The 20,528-nt window shown below is 41.0% G+C and overlaps 1 protein-coding gene and 1 long non-coding RNA gene across 3 annotated transcripts in view; both read left to right on the top strand.

Moving 5' to 3' along the window:
* Nucleotides 1-20,528, top strand: part of LOC138974802 (uncharacterized) — a 204,367-nt gene that overhangs the window by 91,745 nt on the left and 92,094 nt on the right. The gene's annotated exons all lie outside the window — the stretch shown is intronic.
* LOC138974085 (uncharacterized) lies at nt 6,020-9,590 on the top strand. Of its 2 annotated transcripts, none has more exons than XR_011458299.1 (3): nt 6,020-6,477; nt 7,343-7,419; nt 9,433-9,590. It is a non-coding gene; the product is annotated as an uncharacterized lncRNA (long non-coding RNA). The 2 variants fall into 2 exon arrangements; XR_011458300.1 differs by lacking the exon at nt 6,020-6,477 and adding an exon at nt 6,514-6,653.

Here is a 20,528-nt window from a genome sequence, read left to right on the forward strand (position 1 = left end):
AAAGTTCTGTGCTAAAAGTAGACCAACGTGTTTCTGTTCGTTTCGTCAAAAGTTCTGTGTTGAAAGTAGACCAACGTGTTTCTGTTCGTTTCGTCAAAAGTTCTGTGTTGAAAGTAGACCAACGTGTTTCTGTTCGTTTCGTTAAAAATTATGTGTTGAAAGTAGACCAACGTGTTTCGGTTCGTTTCGTCAAAAGTTCTGTGTTGAAAGTAGACCAACGTGTTTCTGATCGTTTCGTCAAAAGTTCTGTGTTGAAAGTAGACCAACGTGTTTATGTTCGTTTCTTTAAAAATTATGTGTTGAAAGTAGACCAACGTGTTTCGGTTCGTTTCGTCAAAAATTCTGTACTAAAAGTAGACCAACGTGTTTCTGTTCTTTTCGTTAAAAATGAAAGTAGACCAACGTGTTTCTGTTCGTTTCGTCAAAAGTTCTGTGCTAACAGAAGACCAACGTGTTTCTGTTCGTTTCGTCAAAAGTTCTGTGCTAACAGAAGACCAACGTGTTTCTGTTCGTTTCGTCAAAAGTTCTGTACTAAAAGTAGACCAACGTGTTTCTGTTCGTTTCGTCAAAAGCCTTCTGTGCTAAAAGTAGACCAACGTGTTTCTGTTCGTTTCGTCAAAATGTCGAATCATTCTTTGCTTGTGGACGCTGGTGCTTGAATTGAATCCCTCTTGCTGTTAATATTGCCTAAACTCGGCCATGACTGGGAAGAACAAATTACTCCTTTTTTTCTCCTTTTTTATTTTTAATTTTTTTTTTTTTTAGATTCTGAAGGCGCCTAAATTGAGGCTCGTCTGCCATTAATATGGACCGATACTAGATGTTAGCTTGGAAGAAGAGAAATCGATATTTCATGAAGGTCAGTTATGCCTTGCCAAATACCTGAAGTGAGGTCCTCTTGGTATTAATGTTGCCCTCAAAACTGGCTCATGGCTTCAAATACCTCATCCTCTTTCAGCAAACGTCGAAGGCTGTGAGATTTTCTCCCAGCGTTTGGGCAATAGTTTCGGGATATTATTAGCGAGCCTCAAAATACTGGCTGTTGTAAAATCCCCGTCATGTTCTCTCAGCCTTCGCTCCCCCCGCCCCCCCTCCCCCCCTTTCCAAACAAACAGACCTCATGTTCCTTTATTAAAGATCCGATGTTCGCGTTTTGTTTTGTCCATTGTCTTACAACAGGCAACTGAAAGATTGAATTGTGTGTCAACCTCGCAATATCCTTGATAATACAATCTATTTATGAACCTACGTACCAATGTACCTCATTACCTACTTATTTACCTACCTATAGCTACCTACCTACCTACCTACCTAACTACCCGCCTGCCTACCGACATCATCATCTATCTACATGTCTGTAGCAACAATCGAAAATCAAAACCTCTGACATCGTTTCGGACAAGACGTTGAATACAAACAAAACAAAAAACCATACCTTCAATATTTGGACAACACTTGTTTCCCAATGGAAAGAAAAAGCAGAAGAAAGGGAAGAGGAGGAGGCGAAGGGGGGGGGGGGGGGGGAGGTGGTGGTAAAAAGAAATCGATTGAAAGAAAACGTCTCCATGACAATAGTAATGGCTGTGCCTGGTAACGCCTCAACACTATCAAGAAATGACACAGGAAAACAACGACAACAAGACAACTTACCCCCATCTCAGGCCCCCATGCATCCTTCGACCTCCCACTGCACACCCCACCCCCCTTCCTCCCCTTCCCCGGGGGGTCAAGAGAAACGTGAGGCGTTGAGTGAACAGAGCCATGTTCCTCCCGACCCTAGTACTTGCCTGTGACCATCCTCGCCTGTCTCTGTGCATCACCATGGCAACGCTCCGTGTCCTCTGTCTGACCTTGTAGTGACCTCTACTGACCTTGAGGCTGAAGGTCGTTGACTTCAACACGCTGTTCAGTCCGTCTGCTGTGGTGCAGTTGGTGACGTCATGAGGTGACAGCGTGTTTGAGAAACTGTGTTAGCGTTCTGCTGATATCCCCAGTTCTTTCTATTGCGATAATGTTCAGTTTTAAACTGGCATGCCTTCCTAGCGCTCTCAAGCACAAGCAGCCCTTCGCCTACCAATCATCACTCTCACTATATTCTATGTGGACCGTTAACGATTAGGCTACCGCCCTGATATGGCCCTTCGTGGTCGGCTGGGCGTTAAGCAAACAAACAAACAAACAAATTAGGCTGCAATTTACCACTTTGAGCACCATCACCATGGGTACTTCATGTAGTGTCTTTCTGGTATTACACAAAGACACCCTTTCTGGTGAAAATACAACAACAAACTAGACCGTGAGTCTAGAAGATGATGATTTACCGATGACGACATTGGTGCTCAATAAACGATTCTAAGCAAATGGCGTCATTTTGTATTTCCAAATGGTGTCAACTGTTAATAATTAAATCCCTTCATTGTATTGCAAGGTAGAGGTTTTACATCACACAATGATTCTGTGGTGATCAAAGTACCTTGAGAGCCTGAGAAGCAACAAGTCGCGTAAGGCGAAAATACAATATTTAGTCAAGTAGCTGTCGAACTCACAGAATAAAACTGAACGCAACGCCATTTTTCAGCAAGACCGTATACTCGTAGCGGGGTAGTAGTTGCGCTAAGAAGGATAGCACGCTTTTCTGTACCTCTCTTTGTTTTAACTTTCTGAGCGTGTTTTTAATCCAAACATATCATATCTATATGTTTGTGGAATCAGGAACCGACAAGGAATAAGATGAAAGTGTTTTTAAATTGATTTGGACAATTAAATTTTGATAATAATTTTTATATATTTAATTTTCAGAGCTTGTTTTTAATCCGAATATAACATATTTATATGTTTTTGGAATCAGCAAATGATGGAGAATAAGATAAACGTAAATTTGGATCGTTTTATAAATTTTTATTTTTTTTTACAATTTTCAGATTTTTAATGACCAAAGTCATTAATTAATTTTTAAGCCACCAAGCTGAAATGCAATACCGAAGTCCGGGCTTCGTCGAAGATTACTTGACCAAAATTTCAACCAATTTGGTTGAAAAATGAGGGCGTGACAGTGCCGCCTCAACTTTCACGAAAAGCCGGATATGACGTCATCAAAGACATTTATCAAAAAAATGAAAAAAACGTTCGGGGATTTCGTACCCAGGAACTCTCATGTCAAATTTCATAAAGATCGGTCCAGTAGTTTAGTCTGAATCGCTCTACACACACACACACACACACACACACACACACACACACACACACACACACACAGACACACAGACACACGCACATACACCACGACCCTCGTTTCGATTCCCCCTCGATGTTAAAATATTTAGTCAAAACTTGACTAAATATAAAAACAACATTCATTGACCAACATTGCGTGCCATCTCGGGCTTTAAACAGCCTAAAGCGTGTTCCGTTTCCTTGAGAACTACATCCATACCAGCTTAACCATACACTGCGGAAACAGGACTCACAGCCGCATTCCATCCTCCATCACAAAGGTAGGTTCTGTAAAGCGCTGTTCACATGGCAGACTTGCAACCAATTTTTCCCCAACTTTAGTCGTTTGAAAATCTGTCCCGAATCGTCGAGGTCAAGTCGGCAAAATGTCTGCCATGTGAACGGCCCCAGCGATCTAGGTACGATTTAGGGCAGATTCAGCAGCGACTCCAAAACTCAGTTGACCACTGCTCGACTAAGCCGTGACTTGTTGAAGATTTTGCGCAGACTTTTCGTATTGCGCTTACTGATTGGTTAGCTCTAGCCGACCCACGCTACTGATTGGTTAGGTCTAGCCGACCCACGCTACTGATTGGTTAGCTCTAGCCAACCCACACTAATGCAGCTACTTACTTTCTCCGGAAAACAACGAAGACGACCGGACACTCCCGAGTGGTACAGTCTGGCGAGAATCGCCACTTAAAACAAGTTTGCGCGTTTGTGCTGTTCACACCGGCAGCGATTTTGATTTGACTTGCCACCGACTAAACTCGCCTGAAAGTTTGGGAAAAGGTGATTGCAAGTCTGCCGTGTGAACAGAACTTAAAGGCCTGTCCAGACACTCCCGGCCGACCCTGTCCACATTTGACTTATGCTCAAAACGGCCCCGTTGGGCGCGCCGCTGCGTGCTATGATCGCGAAGCGTTATTTGCAGAAGAATAGCGCGTGTTCTAATTTCTATGACACAGACATAGAACGACGGAAATTTGACCAATCAAAGCAAACCAGAGCGATGACGTCAGCCGCTCGCGGCGCGGCAGTCGAATGCAACTGAACCTTCTTGTCAGGTGACCCGCTCCACTGATACCGCGTTGTGAAAAAAAATCGTCGATGTGTGGCCACTCGGCAAATCCCGCGCGACGCACAAAACGGCCTGCGGCGCATATACCGTAAAACGGCGTCCAAGTCTGGTCGGCCCTTAACCGGTGCCCTAGCAGAAATGTGTCACGAAGGTTTAGATCTAAGCTGATCCTATTGACACCGTACTGTTTGCGATCTTTTCATCCAGTTGACAAAGTTTGATTCAAGATCTTCAGCAGTGGCTTATTTTTCGAAATCCGCTTATCCTCCCCTTTGGAAAATATTGTCTTGGCTCTTGCCATTCTTTTGTAAACTTCGTGTCATCTATTTCAGTCTTGATCGTGTACGTTATTCTCACCTGGTGGTAGAATGATCGTATACGTTATTCTCACCTGGTGGTAGAGTCATTCTTCCTCTCTCGTCCACGCCTATCATTGTTTGTAACACAGTAAAAGCATGAACAGGTGTCCCGCGTGTTTGGCGGTTGGAGGGAGGACTGGGGGGTTAAACATATAGGTCCAATTCATTCTTCTTACTCGGCGTGACGTTATCAAATGGATCGGCTAGCTTTAGCTCTAAGGGGCACAACTCCGCTCATACTCTCTTCGCGCCGCCATATTGGATGCCGTCTTTGTTAGTTTTCTTCATTGCACTCTTGTTCTTTTTGCGTATTTCACTGTGTATGCAGACAAAATGAAGAAAACTGTGCATGCATGAGTCCAAAGGGGATCTGCCTTTTTAACACAACAGCACAATATAAAAAGTAAAGCAAGAATACATTATTATATTCGTGTTATTTAGTATAAATATAATTTAAACTCTCTTTTTACTGTGCCTGTGACTGGTGGGTACCACCAGTCACAACCCCTCGGTCTGCATGCTTTTATGGTGCATTTGTGTCTTAAATTGTGAGCTGATGTCAGGTATGTTTGACTGACCAGCAGTGGGCCGCTCACTTGGCTTTTTACCTGCGCCCGCGTCGCAGCAGCGCTCTTCACTTGCTCTGACAAGAATGGAATCCAGCGGAGATCCTTTTCGCTTCGACAAATGGTCTGCTCAGCTCCCCAGCACGGTGGCGGAGGAACTTTCTCAAGAGGGCTTTGACAGCAAACTAGCCCTCCTTCACGCCACCAAGGAAGACATTAATTCGCTCAAACTTTTTAACACAACAGCACAACATAAACAGTAAAGCAAGAATACATTATTATATTCATTTATTTATTCTTTATCTCAAATTACCATGCAGACAGTGCACCAAAATTCACAAGATAAAGCTCTCAAGACAGGCAAATGAGGTACAATGCAGCTCAGGTAACTACTGCAAAGTATAATTTTCAAAGCATCCTATCACAGTGTTCACTCTAAAGGCACAACGGATGGACAATTGTTGATTCGCGCACTGCACACAGCAAAAAATAACCAGTTATAATCGTCTTCTCCGCTCGGTAATTTCCTTCCAGTTGTCACCCTGATGGTAAACAACTTTAGGGATCCTAAAGTGTGCCTGCTGACTGCAGTGTTTGGCCACACAACGTGTCATTTTCACTTTTGTCGAGTCGCCACCCAACGCTCAAGCACTGTCAGAGATCGTGCAAGGCATCCAACATGGCGGCGGATGACCAATTCCAGAGAGTTACGACCCGTGATTCTCATACCGCGCGCGCCGAGTAGAAATGCTGTTGTTAACTTGAGTTTCTGCAATGGGCCTATAGTGTCCACGCCGCCATTTTGGAGTTTTTTTTGGTCGAATTCGGCCGATTTGAAGAATTTGGGGAATCTAGTGTACCTTAATTAAGACGCACCTGGCCCGGTTTGCTCAATAAAGCACCACAAGTATGCTAAATAATTAATTAAACATGATTAAATTGGCGACTGCTCTCCACCATTTGAAGATTAAAATTGGCCGTCATAGACTGGTTTTCGTCGCGAGCGTGCCGTTTTCATGACGACCCAAAACAATGGCGGATGGGATGTAAGAAATCGACTCAAGGTGGTTCAGAAAGCAGCAGACTGACTGGGAACGACACAGAATCACGAGAAAGTCATGCTCGACGCACAAAATGCAAAGTTATCAACACGCGGCAAGCAGTGGGAAAGTTGGATTGAACTGCATGAGTGTTACCATCGTGTGGCGGTGTGCGCTGACTTCTCACGACGCAGAGCTCTCTCCTGCTGCCGGGATTTGTAAGTAAAGCAAGTGTTGTGTAGACTTTGGACAGACCTAGACAAATGTTGCTGCCGTTTTGTCTGTGTGTCTGCTGGTGTGTTGAGCGAATGAAGCATCCATCAAGCGAGTGCACGAACGTGTAGTGTGCAGGGTCGATTGAGTCCAGTTTTGGTTTGAACACGGACACGCCACGGTGTGTGTCACTGTGTGTGTGTGTCTGTGCACTGCACAGGAGCTTGTATCAAAGTGCCGGTCGATCATTATTTACTCCTTCATCCCTACAGTCTTCTTACAACTACATACTACGCATTCGCTAGCCTAGTAAGGGCGTACATGCAGGACTAAATAATGATGAACTGGCGGTTGGGTACAAGCTCCTGTGGTGCACTGTATAGGACTGGAGACTGAGACTGACACTGTGACAGACAGAGTAGGTAATCCCCCTAAAAATTGTTTTGAGATGGAAAAAGTAAGGTCAGTCAGCACAGTCTTTGGATGTAGTGCAACAGAAAATGTTATTTATAACTGACATTTTATATTGTCAGCGGTATGAGTTTTTCTGTGCCTAAAGTTTTTAATGTTGTGATTTTGCAGGAAAAACTATGATTCAAGCTTATTGTAAGGCTTTGTGAAAGGGTAACTTTTTAACGAAGAACACATTCTTCCTTGGACAGCGTTCATTGAAGCAAACACTAAATGCGGCAGAATCTCATTCATCCTTTCTTTTTTAACTGCCATTTTTAAGTGTCGCTGTGCATGTTGAAAGCTTCATGTTCAGAACTGATGTTGCTGTAGAACTGTATGTAATTGGCCAGCCTTTGGTTTACACTTAGTGGTTTATATGTTGCTATAATTACTAAAACTATTTTTTTTAATTTTCAGGGGAAAAGCACCCGGACATCAAACATTCTTGCAATGTGTGGCAATAATGGTTTAAAATATTTCGGACAAAGCTCAAGGTGAGTTTAAATGTTCATAATTCTGATGTAAGTCAAGCTTATCTTTTATCTTGAGTAACTATCTCTGTCATGTCTCTCTCAGGCTGCGCGACCGACAGAAAAGTTGCCAAGAACCGATTCCTTGCGTGTGGCCAATTGTTCCCCATTTCTGGTTCACTTGAGCTGCAGGCAATTTTGTTGAGTGATTAAAAGTTATGGATTCTTTAAAAAGGTGTACGTTTGAGGATAAGACACTGTCAAAGTTTTGAAACAGTATTTTTCTTTTTCATGGTTATAAAAAAAACTGCAGCACCTGTGTTCAATTTCTGAAGATGCATTATTACTACTGTAGCACCCCCCTTTTACGACCTCAAACAATCTGAGAAAATCGAGTCTAAAAAAAGAACGAGTCTTAAAATGGGGGTAATTTTACAGAGGTTATGAACAGAAAATGTGAGAAAACAAGGTCTTAAAAAGAAGGGAGTTTTAAATTGGGGGGTCATAGAAGGGAGGTTCCACTGCATTAATCATGCCATGGAAATCATGATCAGTTTACAGATAAATACAATGACAATTAAAAGCAATTTGCAGCCCAGTGTCTTATTATTTGATCATATTCTGTCTATTTTTATCATTGCATCTTTGCTACAGAAATTTATGGTTACATCTTGACCAAAAGTCAATTATTATCAATAAAGCAAACAACATGCGCACACAAAAACATACTCAATTGTCAAGAACAGTGTCTATTTATTTTATTCCATGTAGATCTCAAATCCACAGGCACACATCCTCTGCACAGTTCAAAGGTGCTACACATGAAACTATTCTTGCAATTCGAGCACTTTTCAACCCATGTATATATTTGTTTTGCACAAGTTTTACTAGACCTGTGAATTCAACGCATTAATCAATACACTTTCAGGACTCTTCCCCAGACTTTAATGCTCATGTCAGCTGTTTCCATGCACAAATAGTCACCATGTATGTATCTTTCGCTTGATATGCAAGTGTCTAAACAGAAAGAAAAAACACTAAAAACCAAACACAAAAATTCATTCAGTGAGAGTGAATGTACACACATCCTAAAAAACACGAAATGAATAGACATTCTGTCAGTCATTGATACTGATCCAAGACATTGATGTGACGAAGAAAGGGGTAAGTTTATTTTAGAAAGCTAAAATCTTTCAGAGGGAAATGGTGTTATCAAACACTGGTCGTTTCACATGCTCCCTGTAATTGTAAATCACTGAAAGCAGACCTCTTCAACTTCAGAAGACCCTCCCTCGTCTTCTTTTTGAGGGGCTATCCAGAGATACTCCAGTGCCGAGAGTATGAAATAAATAAATATATAGCTGTCTGTCAGCGTTCTCTAGAATGAAAATGTCTCTACAAGGTGCAGAACTGTGCACATAATTAAAAAAAAAACCACACACACAACATATGTTCAAACACTGATCCAAATGTTGGGGGTGGGCGTTTACTAGATACGAACTGTGCTTACAAGGTAGATTACAGTACATTAAAAAAGCAAAAAACAATATACATTATTTGTATTTTTGACCAAATTATGACATTTTACACAGATTGAGACAGTCAGTGTTCCTCAAGGTGAACAAGGACTGTCAAGGTGTGTGTAAAATGTCATATTTTGGTCAAAAATACAAATAACATTTATGTATCGATTGGTTCTGGTTAGAATTCCTTTTAATTGTTTTTTTAGTGTACAAACATGCACTATTTTGTAGTCTGAGCTGGCCGTCTAATATGGAATGTGACAGAGCATGTGTAAACCAACCCACACAGAAACGCACTTTGTTTAACACCACAATGTACTCCAATGCAGGCAGCAAGGAAGAAAGTCAGTGTACTGGCCAGTTGGATCTATAATGTCATTCCTATGACCCATACACAGCAACTGCACATGGCAACTCTTACACCTTCACCCGAATAGCCAATATCTTTCCTCAATATAACTCTGAATGATGCGTATCGTTTGGCTTTATTGATCTTTCCCTCTTCTTCTTCCAGGACCAGGGCATCTTCAATCTCTTCTTTGTGTGTGGGCCAGTAGGAGCCTGCTGTCATCAAGCACCAGTGCCTTGAAGTCCTGGAGCATAAACAGAAAATCACCCATCAGTGAAGACATTTAATTCAAACTTCAAAAAGGGTTGAAAAAATGAACCAAATGCAAGAAAAAGTGTGAAAAAAAAAGAGTTACAGAAGAGTGTTTGTAATCTATTCATGTACGTAATGGATTGCAAGTGTGAGTAAAAGGTGGTGGTGGGTGGGAGAGGGGGGATGGCATATAATCATATACCTGTGGGCATTGGCTTTCCAGATTTTTAGCATTCTGACACACTGAGAAGTGTGAAAATGTGACGTGTTCTAGTGCTCCTGAGGAGCAAAAGTGTCACACATCTTTAGCTACATGGAATGAATGCCCAGTTTACCATTGCATTGTACAGTGAAACCCTAACTTTGCCCCCCTCCCCCCTTTTAAAAAAACACAACAACATTAAGTCTTAAAAGACACTACTTTCTCAGATTCCTGTTTATAACCTCTATTCTAAGACATTCTGCTTTTCTTTGATTGAGTTTGCTGTATATATATATCTTAAAAGGGCTCCACTGTATCTCTAATTTTTTTCTCTACAAGAGGTATTGTAGCAGCATCTGTCAAGTGCTCAACCGCAAAAAGGTCAATTTGATATAATTATTCAATACTGATGTTTCAAGCTAAGCAGAACTGCTGTTTGACATGTGGTTGGAAAATGTGCTTCAGGGATTGTCTTGTTTAAAAAAAAAAATTGAACAGGAAGGCAGACATCTATTTGAACTGCAAAGCAGACACAATTCAAAAACCTACACATCATTATTATGACTTCCTACATAACAGCATGATCATGGAATCTGTTAGCCAATGTGTCAGATCATAACGATCATTATGGAGGCAGAAATGATCCCCTCAATCTGTAAAATATCCTTCTTTACAAACAGCATACAGGTGTAGCTAAAACAGAATTCATATTACAGTGGAACCCCCTTTTACGATCTCCCAAAATCTGATAAAATCAGGTATTAAAAAGCAGGAAGTCTTAAAATGAAGGTGAATTTGCATAGGTTATGACCAGAAAATCTGAAAAGCAAGGTCTAAATATAGGGGAGATCTTGAATTGTAAAGGTTTTTAAAAGGGGGGTTCACGGTACAGCACCCCAATTGTGAGGACTGTTCATTTATTTCCCTTTATGAGACACTAAAAGGTTGTGGGTACTGAAATTTAACTGCACAAAATATCTTGACAAAATCAGGATGCTGAAGCTGAATTTTCATTCTTTTTCAATATTTTTTGAAACCAGGAAATACACACATTCCCTAGAATGAAAAACAAGTCGCGTAAGGCGAAAATACAATATTTAGTCAAGTAGCTGTCGAACTCACAGAATGAAACTGAACGCAATGCCATTTTACTCGTAGCATCGTCAGGCCACCGCTCATGGCAAAGGCAGTGAAATTGACAAGAAGAGCGGGGTAGTAGTTGCGCTAAGAAGGATAGCACGCTTTTCTGTACCTCTCTTTGTTTTAACTTTCTGAGCGTGTTTTTAATCCAAACATATCATATCTATATGTTTTTGGAATCAGGAACCGACAAGGAATAAGATGAAAGTGTTTTTAAATTGATTTGGACAATTTAATTTTGATAATAATTGTTATATATTTAATTTTCAGAGCTTGTTTTTAATCCGAATATAACATATTATATGTTTTTGGAATCAGAAAATGATGAAGAGTAAGAAAAACATAAATTTGGATCGTTTTATAAATTATTTGTTTTATTTTCCGATTTTTAATGACCAAAGTCATTAATTAATTTTTAAGCCACCACGCTGAAATGCAATACCGAAGTCCGGGCTTCGTCGAAGATTACTTGACCAAAATTTGAACCAATTTGGTTGAAAAATGAGGGCGTGACAGTGCCGCCTCAACTTTCACGAAAAGCCGGATATGACGTCATCAAAGACATTTATCAAAAAAATGAAAAAAACGTTCGGGGATTTCATATCCAGGAACTCTCATGTCAAATTTCATAAAGATCGGTCCAGTAGTTTAGTCTGAATCGCTCTACACACACACACACACGCACACACACACACACACACACACACGCACGCACATACACCACGACCCTCGTTTCGATTCCCCCTCGATGTTAAAATATTTAGTCAAAACTTGACTAAATATAAAAAGCACCGGTAATGTAATTTGTGACTGAGACCTAAAAACCTCACCGTTAGTCATTATTTAGTATACCCTGTAACAAAGTCTTCGACCTCACAAATCTTGCAGAATAAAAAGGTACTTACTCGAATGATTGAGTTTGGAGGAGGCGTGGGGGTTGAGGGGGGGAAGCGGTGAGAGAAAGTACTTATAACTATAGTCCTGATTCACCTTCAAATTGTTTTTTGGGCCACCCAGACCACTAATTTACACCCCCACTTCCACACAATTTTACTTATTCTACATTCCTACAACACACACACATCCACACATAACAAATACACAACACGCACTGACTTTCTTGACATTGTTCAGTTGGATGAATGTAATTTCTTCATTTTCTGTGATAGCACTCTATTGCCAGTATTGGAATTCACAAAATTACCCTTGGCTCTAACATCATAAGTCTTTTTCTTTTAACTCCTGCACACAGAGAAAGTATCTATTAATATTATAAGTATAACTAGTCCTCACTTACCTTCAAATTGTTATTCAGATCAGCCTTCCCCTTGCCCAGCAAACCAATTTCAGTTTGAGAAGACTTGGACCAGTCCTAGCCTCTGCATTAGCTCACACCTCTGCTAATTCCTCTCCCTATCCTGCCTCGATGTGCACTTCTTGAAGTTGAACGAGCAGCCTGGCCGCTTGTTGCTTTGAATGTAAAACTTCCATAGCCTGAAAATAAAGACAAATGCTTGAAAAGAATACACTATATATTTCAATCTCCCTTTCAGTTAATGAGTTATTTGTAGCAAACTTCAATCATAATCAGGAAAAGCTCACTTGAGTTTTGACAGCTGGCACACAACGTTCACGCACACAACAGTACATAGTTTGTACTCTTTTTTTCACGTGTATCAAAAATACAATTTATATATGTGATTATATCAAAAGCATAATACACACACACACACACACACACACACACACACAAACACACACATAATCACACTCATGCACACAGTGACACACAGTCACATTCATGCACACAGTGACACACACAGTGATACAAGTCGATCTCTCTCACACACACACACACACACACACACACACACACACACACACACACACACACACACACACACACACACACACACAACAAATGCACAAGACACTGATATCCTCGACATTGTTCAGAGGGATAAGTATAATTTCTTCTCTTTTGGGTTACTATTATGAGAAAAGACATAATTTTCAGAGCTCTCTATTTGTCTGAAACATGAATGCGCTTTGCTTCGAACTCTCGCACGTTTACTGTTCCCTGTGTTCGATCAGTGACATGAATGGAATTTGAAACACATGCATAAGCTTATAAGTAAAAGCGCAACTTTAGAGACATATATTTGAAATGATCACCAACAGGCAATACATATATGTCCAAGATAATCTGACTTGAGTACTGCTTCTAAACAAAGTACGAGCATGATCTTCGTCAGGGCTTTTTGACTCGCATCGATCGATTCATTTGCAGTCCTGCTGAGAGCAACTTGTACACTGATACTGACTTGTCCTATTGAAAGCTTTATTTCCTGTCAGACAACGTTAACTTAAGCTGGAAAATGACACTTACCTTTTCAGACTACAATGATCGCAGGAAAACGCCATTGTTGACACATTTGACAAGGGAAATCACCCAACCATTACAAGAGTGCTCTTTCCTTGGAATCTGTTACGACAATTAATTAGCTATCAAAACTGTTGAATTTGCAAAGTTAAGTTATTCCTCATGGATGGTAGCATTATTTGTAACGTAGAATCTTACGGTGATGCTTTGAAAGCGATCTGAAGGCCTTTTCCCGGCGGATACTATCCCTTTAAATATCTGGGGAAGCTTTCATAAATCTTTAAATATTAATCAAACAAGATGTGTTTCTTTTTCCTTTATTTTTTAATGTGTTTAATGTTTTTAGTTTTATGTTGTTGCTTGTTTTGATTGTTTCTGCTTTTTTTCTGCTGCTTATGTTTGAATTTTTGTTTTGTGTGTGTGTGTGTGTGTGTGTGTGTGTGTGTGTGTGTGTGTGTGTGTGTGTGTGTGTATGTGTGTGTGTGTGTGTGTGTGCGTGCGTGAGTGTGTGTGAATGTGTGTGTGCATGCTTACATTTTTGCCTTGTAGTGATTGTTGGGGAGTTTTATTCAGTGGTGAGGGGTCTTTCTAAATCTATCTAGGGACCGTAGACTGTAACAAAGAAAGTAAAGAAGGTATGCCGCATAACACAAACAGAGCTTCTGGTCCACATGTTCATTTTGTTTGCCTTCTGCTGGGTTACATATCGACAACTCAAATACAAATACGAGGGCTGTTCCATTGTTATTTAGAATCCAGGCTCTTGGCAATATGGCGTTAAATACAAAGTCATGCCGTCAAATAGCAGACTATTGTGAGGCTTGACACAAAAAAAGAAGTTCCAGAGATATGTCGTTTTCATATGGTTGACTCGGGAATATACTCACCGAGCAATGTATGAGATTGCGTCATGAAGCTCAAATTAGCGATTTTGGACCCATAACTGACAATTACTACAAAATAAGGGTTAAAAGAGGCCGATTTGCATGAAAGTGTGATGAAATATTTTAGAATGAACGCTCTTTGTAGGGCCGTGGTGTAAAACTGGTATAGTACATAGCAATTTCAAACAGGGTAGACGGAGCCTCGAAAATTATATTCACCCTGGTCTACACATTTCTGCCGTTATCCTCAAAAGCATCAGCGCTGTTGAACAGATAAAAAAGAGAAGATCACTTAATTATAATCAAGGAGATGCAATATGCCCTTGGCATTAAAAGCTCTGCATTTGAAAAGATCTTACACAAATATTTAATGGCCCCAAAGCGATTTGCCGGTTGGGTACCACATGAACCCAGTGACGGGATAAAGAGGGGTAGGGCAGTGTGTTGCCTGACGATACTTGAAAAATTTAGCAATGGCTTGTCCAAATCAACATGGAATATCGTCAGTGGTGACGAAACCTGGGTTAATTAGTTCCACTTTGAAACCAAACAACTGTCGTCTGTTCGGGTGTTTAACCATGTGACGCAACCCCTGCCAAGTTCAAATAACAAGAAGCCCTAAAAAATGGTGTGCATCTTTCGTCGCAAGATCAAGGTATTTAAACACAGTGACTCTTGAGGACAGACATGCAGTCACGTCTGACTGCTGTGTCCACCACTAATGGTCGAAAATATTCGAGGCTTGGCACAAACACCGTCCAAACACGGGTATTCGAGGGCTTATGCTGTAAAATGACAACGCACCTGTGTATACTGCCTTTGCGACAACAGATTTCTTGGCACCAAAGGGAGCACTGCTGGTGGTTGCATCCATCCTATTTTCTTGACATCTCCCCATGCTAGTTCAGCCTGTTCTCGGATTTTAAGAAATAGCCGCGGAAACACGGTTAGAGACCCTTGAAGGCTTTGTCCGAGCCTTCACGAGGGCCATACCAGGTATAGCTGATGTCACGTAGTTCCAGGCCTGAATGAGGTAGTTTGAGAGGATGGCCAGGTGGGTGTCGGCTGGAGACGGATTGGTCTAGAACATTGCCTAGATAGATTGTTGGTATGTGTTTCCGTTTCTGAGATTCTAAATAATTATGGAACAGCCTACGTATTAGGCAGCCTACACGCAATAAATGTCATAGTCTTCAACATCATCCCATTCTATTCTCCCCTTCCTTCCCCCCCCCTCCCTCTTCACCGCAGATTTGTTTGTAGGCGAGGTGGGGGGTGGGGTGGAAAAATATGACATGTTCTGAAGTCATTAATTTGCCGTCAATTCGTATTTTTTGTCACATGATGAAAAAGGTAGTTGCAGAGTAGCTACTACATGATGATAATTATTTCCCAGTCAAGGTTAGGACTCGACCCGCTGTATGCATGCCCACCGACACACATCTGTTTTATCGCGTCAGGCGCTCTTCACGTCGTGTGACTGAACTTATCAGAAAGACAGTAGTTTGGACTTGATAATACGCTGTCAAAGTTTAAGTGCTTGTTTTCGCTGAGTACATCACAATATTCGTACTTGAACAATATTTGTTCTTTTTTTTCTTCTTTTTTTTCAAAACATTTTTGATACCTACCATTATGATGTGACAATGTCAAACACAAGACTGCTTTCAATAAACCACTGCGATAAACAAATTCAATAATACTTTGACTTGCTTTCAACTTTGTTAGCTTCTTTTAGAGAAAAAAATGAGGACACTTTGCAGGTAAGGATGACAATAAAATGACGTCGATTTGTTAAAGGCACAGTAAGCCTCCCGTAAACCATCACAGATACTGTCAGGCTTTTACACACAGTACAAACACCCTTTCATTTAAATACTCACCGCCTGAGAACATCCCAGGTGCCCTCCGTCAAGAGCGAGCAATTTTCAAAGAATTTATTGTTGCGTGGTTTATCTTACCCCTGAGCCATCGTGAACCCGTGTGATCCAGTTTCCCTTTTTCACAATGCAGTCGTCAGTTAGTAATTTGAATGCGACTCGATGTGAGCTTATCTGCAATAGCACGTTTTTATGTACTTCTGACTATGCACAAAGCAAACGGCTGTGGTTCACAAGAACTCTAGCGATGGCTTTTGACTGTTCAGAGGAAGTGGCGATAGGCATAAACCATCGTCTGCTACGAGAACCACGACCTTGCGCGACCCCGCTTCTGGGCTTTTCCTTTTTCAAACTTTCAAAACTTCGAATTGTACTGATCTTGTCTTGATGAAAAAAGAATTATTTTATGACTTAAGAATGTTTGTGTAACAAGCTGTCAATTTATTATTTAGATTTTAAAAGTTAGGTCTAGCGCCAAAACGCACCACCGTCCCAGTGTCTCTGAGACAATCCGCAAAATTAATTCTTTAAAAATTGCTCGCTCTTTACAGCCTGACAGTATCTGTGATGGTCACAGTTTACGGGAGGCGCACTGTGCCTTTAAGATTAGGTAAGATTACATCATTATAATCCTGTAAGGTTAAAACATACAACCACATACTCCTCAAGACCTCGACCGTAGCTGAAAGTGCCTGAATGTGTTGCAGGTTTGAAACGAAATAGCAACTGGAGATTTAAACAAAAAAAAACAAAAAAACACCCTGTGTCTAACAAGCCACCACCCACCCCCGCTGGATGAACGTTTCCATAAAGTGGGATGACATTCCATTGCTAAAACGCGTGCACGTTGACTGATAGAGTCCATGAGAATAACAAATTAAAAAACTCGCACTGTGACTGGTTCAGTCTGTATCTCTGAACAGGGGACGTTACAGCTGACAGTACAGTGCGTGTAGCAGTTTCAGTCTGTATCTCTGAACAGGGGACGTTACAGCTGACAGTACAGTGCGTGTAGCAGTTTCAGTGAGTTTGATCGTCGTCTTCTGGAAGGTGAGTGTGTGTGAATGTCAATATTATAAGATGTTTGCTGGGTTGTTGACAGACCAGCTATTTTGTCGGTCCGAGGGGGAGCATATCGTCTTTTTTTCATATTTATTGACCAAGTCGCGCTGGATTTGTATTCAGTTGGCCGCTGTCAGCGTGAGTTCGATCCCAGGTTCGGCGGAAATTTATTTCAGAGTCAAATTTGTGTGCAGACTCTCTTCGGTGTCCGAACTCCCCCCCGTGTACACTACATTGGGTGTGCACGTTAAAGATCCCACGATTGACAAAAGGGTCTTTCCTGGCAAAAATTGCTTAGGCACAGTTAATAATTGTCTACCTATACCCGTGTGACTTGGAATAATAGGCCGTGAAAGGTAAATATGCGCCGAAATGGCTGCAATTACTGGCCGTATAAAATTTCATCTCACACGGCATCACTGCAGAGCGCCTAGAACTGTACCCACGGAATATGCGCGATATAAGCCTCATTGATTGATTGATTGATATGCCCCCCGAGAACCGACAAAAAAGCTGGTCTGACAACAAACCACCAAACATTGTTTTTGTCATCATTTTGGTAGTGAGAAAATAAGTGCCAAATCAACACAGGGAGCCATGCTTTGAAACACAAGTTCCGTTTTGATAACTCATGGTTTTGGGCCCCAGCACGTTGTTGCAATCAAAGCTGGCGTAAGGAAGCAACTTTCTGTGTTTTGAGTTCATAAAATGTTGACATAAATATGTCAGGTTTGAGAATGCACAGTTATGTATGTTCCTCTCAGTATTCCACCCCCTTGGTTTTCAGTTGTAAATATTAAGCTTAGTGATCGAATGTGGAAGCTACGTTGGGTCAAAGGTCACAGAAGATTTGCGTCGTGCAGCGAAGGAAAGAATCGCGATTTTGTTTCCGACTCATTGCCTCTTTGTTTTTTATTAGACCTGTCAGTCTGCTTGCTCGGCTTTGTTAGATGTTTGCATATCTTGTTGCTATGTTCTTTGCTTGTATTATTATTTCTTATTTGCGCTTCGTTTATCGATACAACGTCTTGTGCACGGGTCAAAATTTGTGTGTCAGGGGTCAATTGGTATGACTTGAACTTGACGTTCGTGTTTCTCCGAACGTCTGTGTATGAAACACAGATACCGTAAAATCCCTAGCAAACGCCCACACCCCCCCCCCCCCGCATAGATTTCGGGTAAAAGTTGGGGGTGGGCGTTTGCTAGGTATACACCCCTTTGCTAGATAAAGTGTCATCACATTTTCACGAGAGAAAAAAAAAGATACAACCATGTGATTTATGCAATTCTAATGAAATATAACCACACCACTTGTTTAAACAAATAAAGATCAACATTCTGTGAAATTAAAAAAAAATAAAAAAAAATAAGTACTCACGTGACCTTGATTCTTCTCATTCTTAGAATAAGTTCAGCACAATTCAGTTTCTTCTCTTGTTTAGAAATCCTCTTCCAAGTATTTCATGACACCTTGGTCAACTTCTTGAGATCTAACTGGCGGTCCTTCAGACAACTTTCGTTTTTCCTTTTCTGTCCCGTATTGCTGTTTTGTTATGTCTCTGTGTTCCCTCCACTCTCTCATTCTTTTTTTGTCAACAGAAAATTCGCGGGCACACACCGAAACATAGCCTGCAGCTTCGTTTTCAAGATATCTCAGGGCTTTCAGTTTGTATGTCACTGTATAGGGTGTGTGCTTCGGCATGATTGAACGTGACGTCGGTGTTAAAACCAAACCTAGTATCGTAATTTTTGTTGTTTTGAGAAAAAAGAAAAGAACTGAATTAAAAAATCACAAAATCAAATTCCAATATTTTATGAATCTTTGTGATGCCAGAAGTGGGTTCCTGGTAAGAAATTGAGAATTCGTGGTCAGATGAAGCCGTCACACTTCAATGCATGTTGATACGAGCTTTTCTCACAAAACGGTGCCCAAAAAGTGTGGAGATGCGTGGTTTTTAGGGTAACAGTTTGTGTAAGAATACATGTTTTCTTTGTTAATGAGAAATTGTTCACTTTTACACACACACACACACACACTGACACACACACTGACATACACACACATGCACGCACGCACATTATGTACGCACACAATCATTATGAATGTGCACATATCGTAGATAAAGGAGGCCGACCGTCTTAAAACTAATTTAAAAAACAAAAAACCTGGGTGGGCGTTTACTAGGTAGTGACCCCTCTGCACAACTTTTGGCCAAAAGTGGGGGGTGGGCGTTTGCTAGATACTGGGCGTTTGCCATGGATTTTACGGTACACGCACTCCATGACTTTGTAAGAAGACAAACATATCGCTAGGTTTCATTTATTTGTGATGAATTTATGACCTTTCATGAAGTAGTTTTGGTTTTTGGTTTACTTTTGCCAGTTTGCCAGTTTGTTTTTGGAACTTTGCAAAGCAGTGTCGTCGGTTTAGGTCTGAGGAAACGCCAATGAAAAGAGCCGAAGAATCCCCGAGCGTTTCTATTGGATTTTCTTTTGATTATCCGTGTATAACCTGCTTCCTGCAACTATGGTAACCGGGAATTTATTGCATGGGGAACATGAGATTTATTTCCCAGGTGTTTGTGAATGAAAACTCGTGAAAATGATGACAATATAAGATGTTTGGTGGCTTGTTGACAGACCAGCTTTTTTGTTGGTCCAAGGGGACCATATCGTCTTTTGTTTCATCTTTATCGACCAAGGCCGAAGGCCGCGGTTGATAAATATGAGACAAAAGGCGATATGCTCCCCGAGGACCAACAACAAAATGCTGGTCTGACGACAAGCCACCAAACATCGTTTTTGTCATCATTTTGGTTGTGCAACAAAATGTACAATAACCCACAGGGAGACATTTTTTTAGAATCTAATTCCGGGCCACAAAGCATCGTCACAGTAGCTCGAGATAACACGTCAACCTTGTATGTGACGTCAAACGTAGCTTGTTGACGCTTTTCTTCCAGTCTGAAAATGTACAGAGCTGCGATCATACGTGTGAGTTCAGTAAGTGTTGAGCATATTTCTTTTCTTTTTAAGTGTTTATGACTTTTCGTTGTGGATTGTGCGATTACAGAGATAAGTTGCAAATTGACCATGAGTCGCCGCGGTAATTATCAACATTGATTGGGTCTTTGAGAGTGAATGCTTACAATCGTTGTACTCGGAAACACAAATCCAAAGCCGCGATGGTTCCACACATCAAACAATCAGCCTGATTGGCTTTTACTTTGACAATCCACGTTTCACCTGAAAGCTCAAACCCATTCACCACCTCGATTTATTGCATGGGGAACATGAGATTTATTTGCCAGGTGTTTGTGAATGAAAACTCGTGAAAATGATGACACTATTTCTTAGCGCCACTAACAGGAAAACTGCATCTGTTTGTGAAATGTTTCTCGAATAATATTCTGATGTTGGTGTAGGGTGTGAATTATTTTTAAGACAAATAGCTTGTC

Source organism: Littorina saxatilis, linkage group LG8 (genome assembly GCF_037325665.1).
Source record: "Littorina saxatilis isolate snail1 linkage group LG8, US_GU_Lsax_2.0, whole genome shotgun sequence".
NCBI lineage: Eukaryota > Metazoa > Mollusca > Gastropoda > Littorinimorpha > Littorinidae > Littorina > Littorina saxatilis.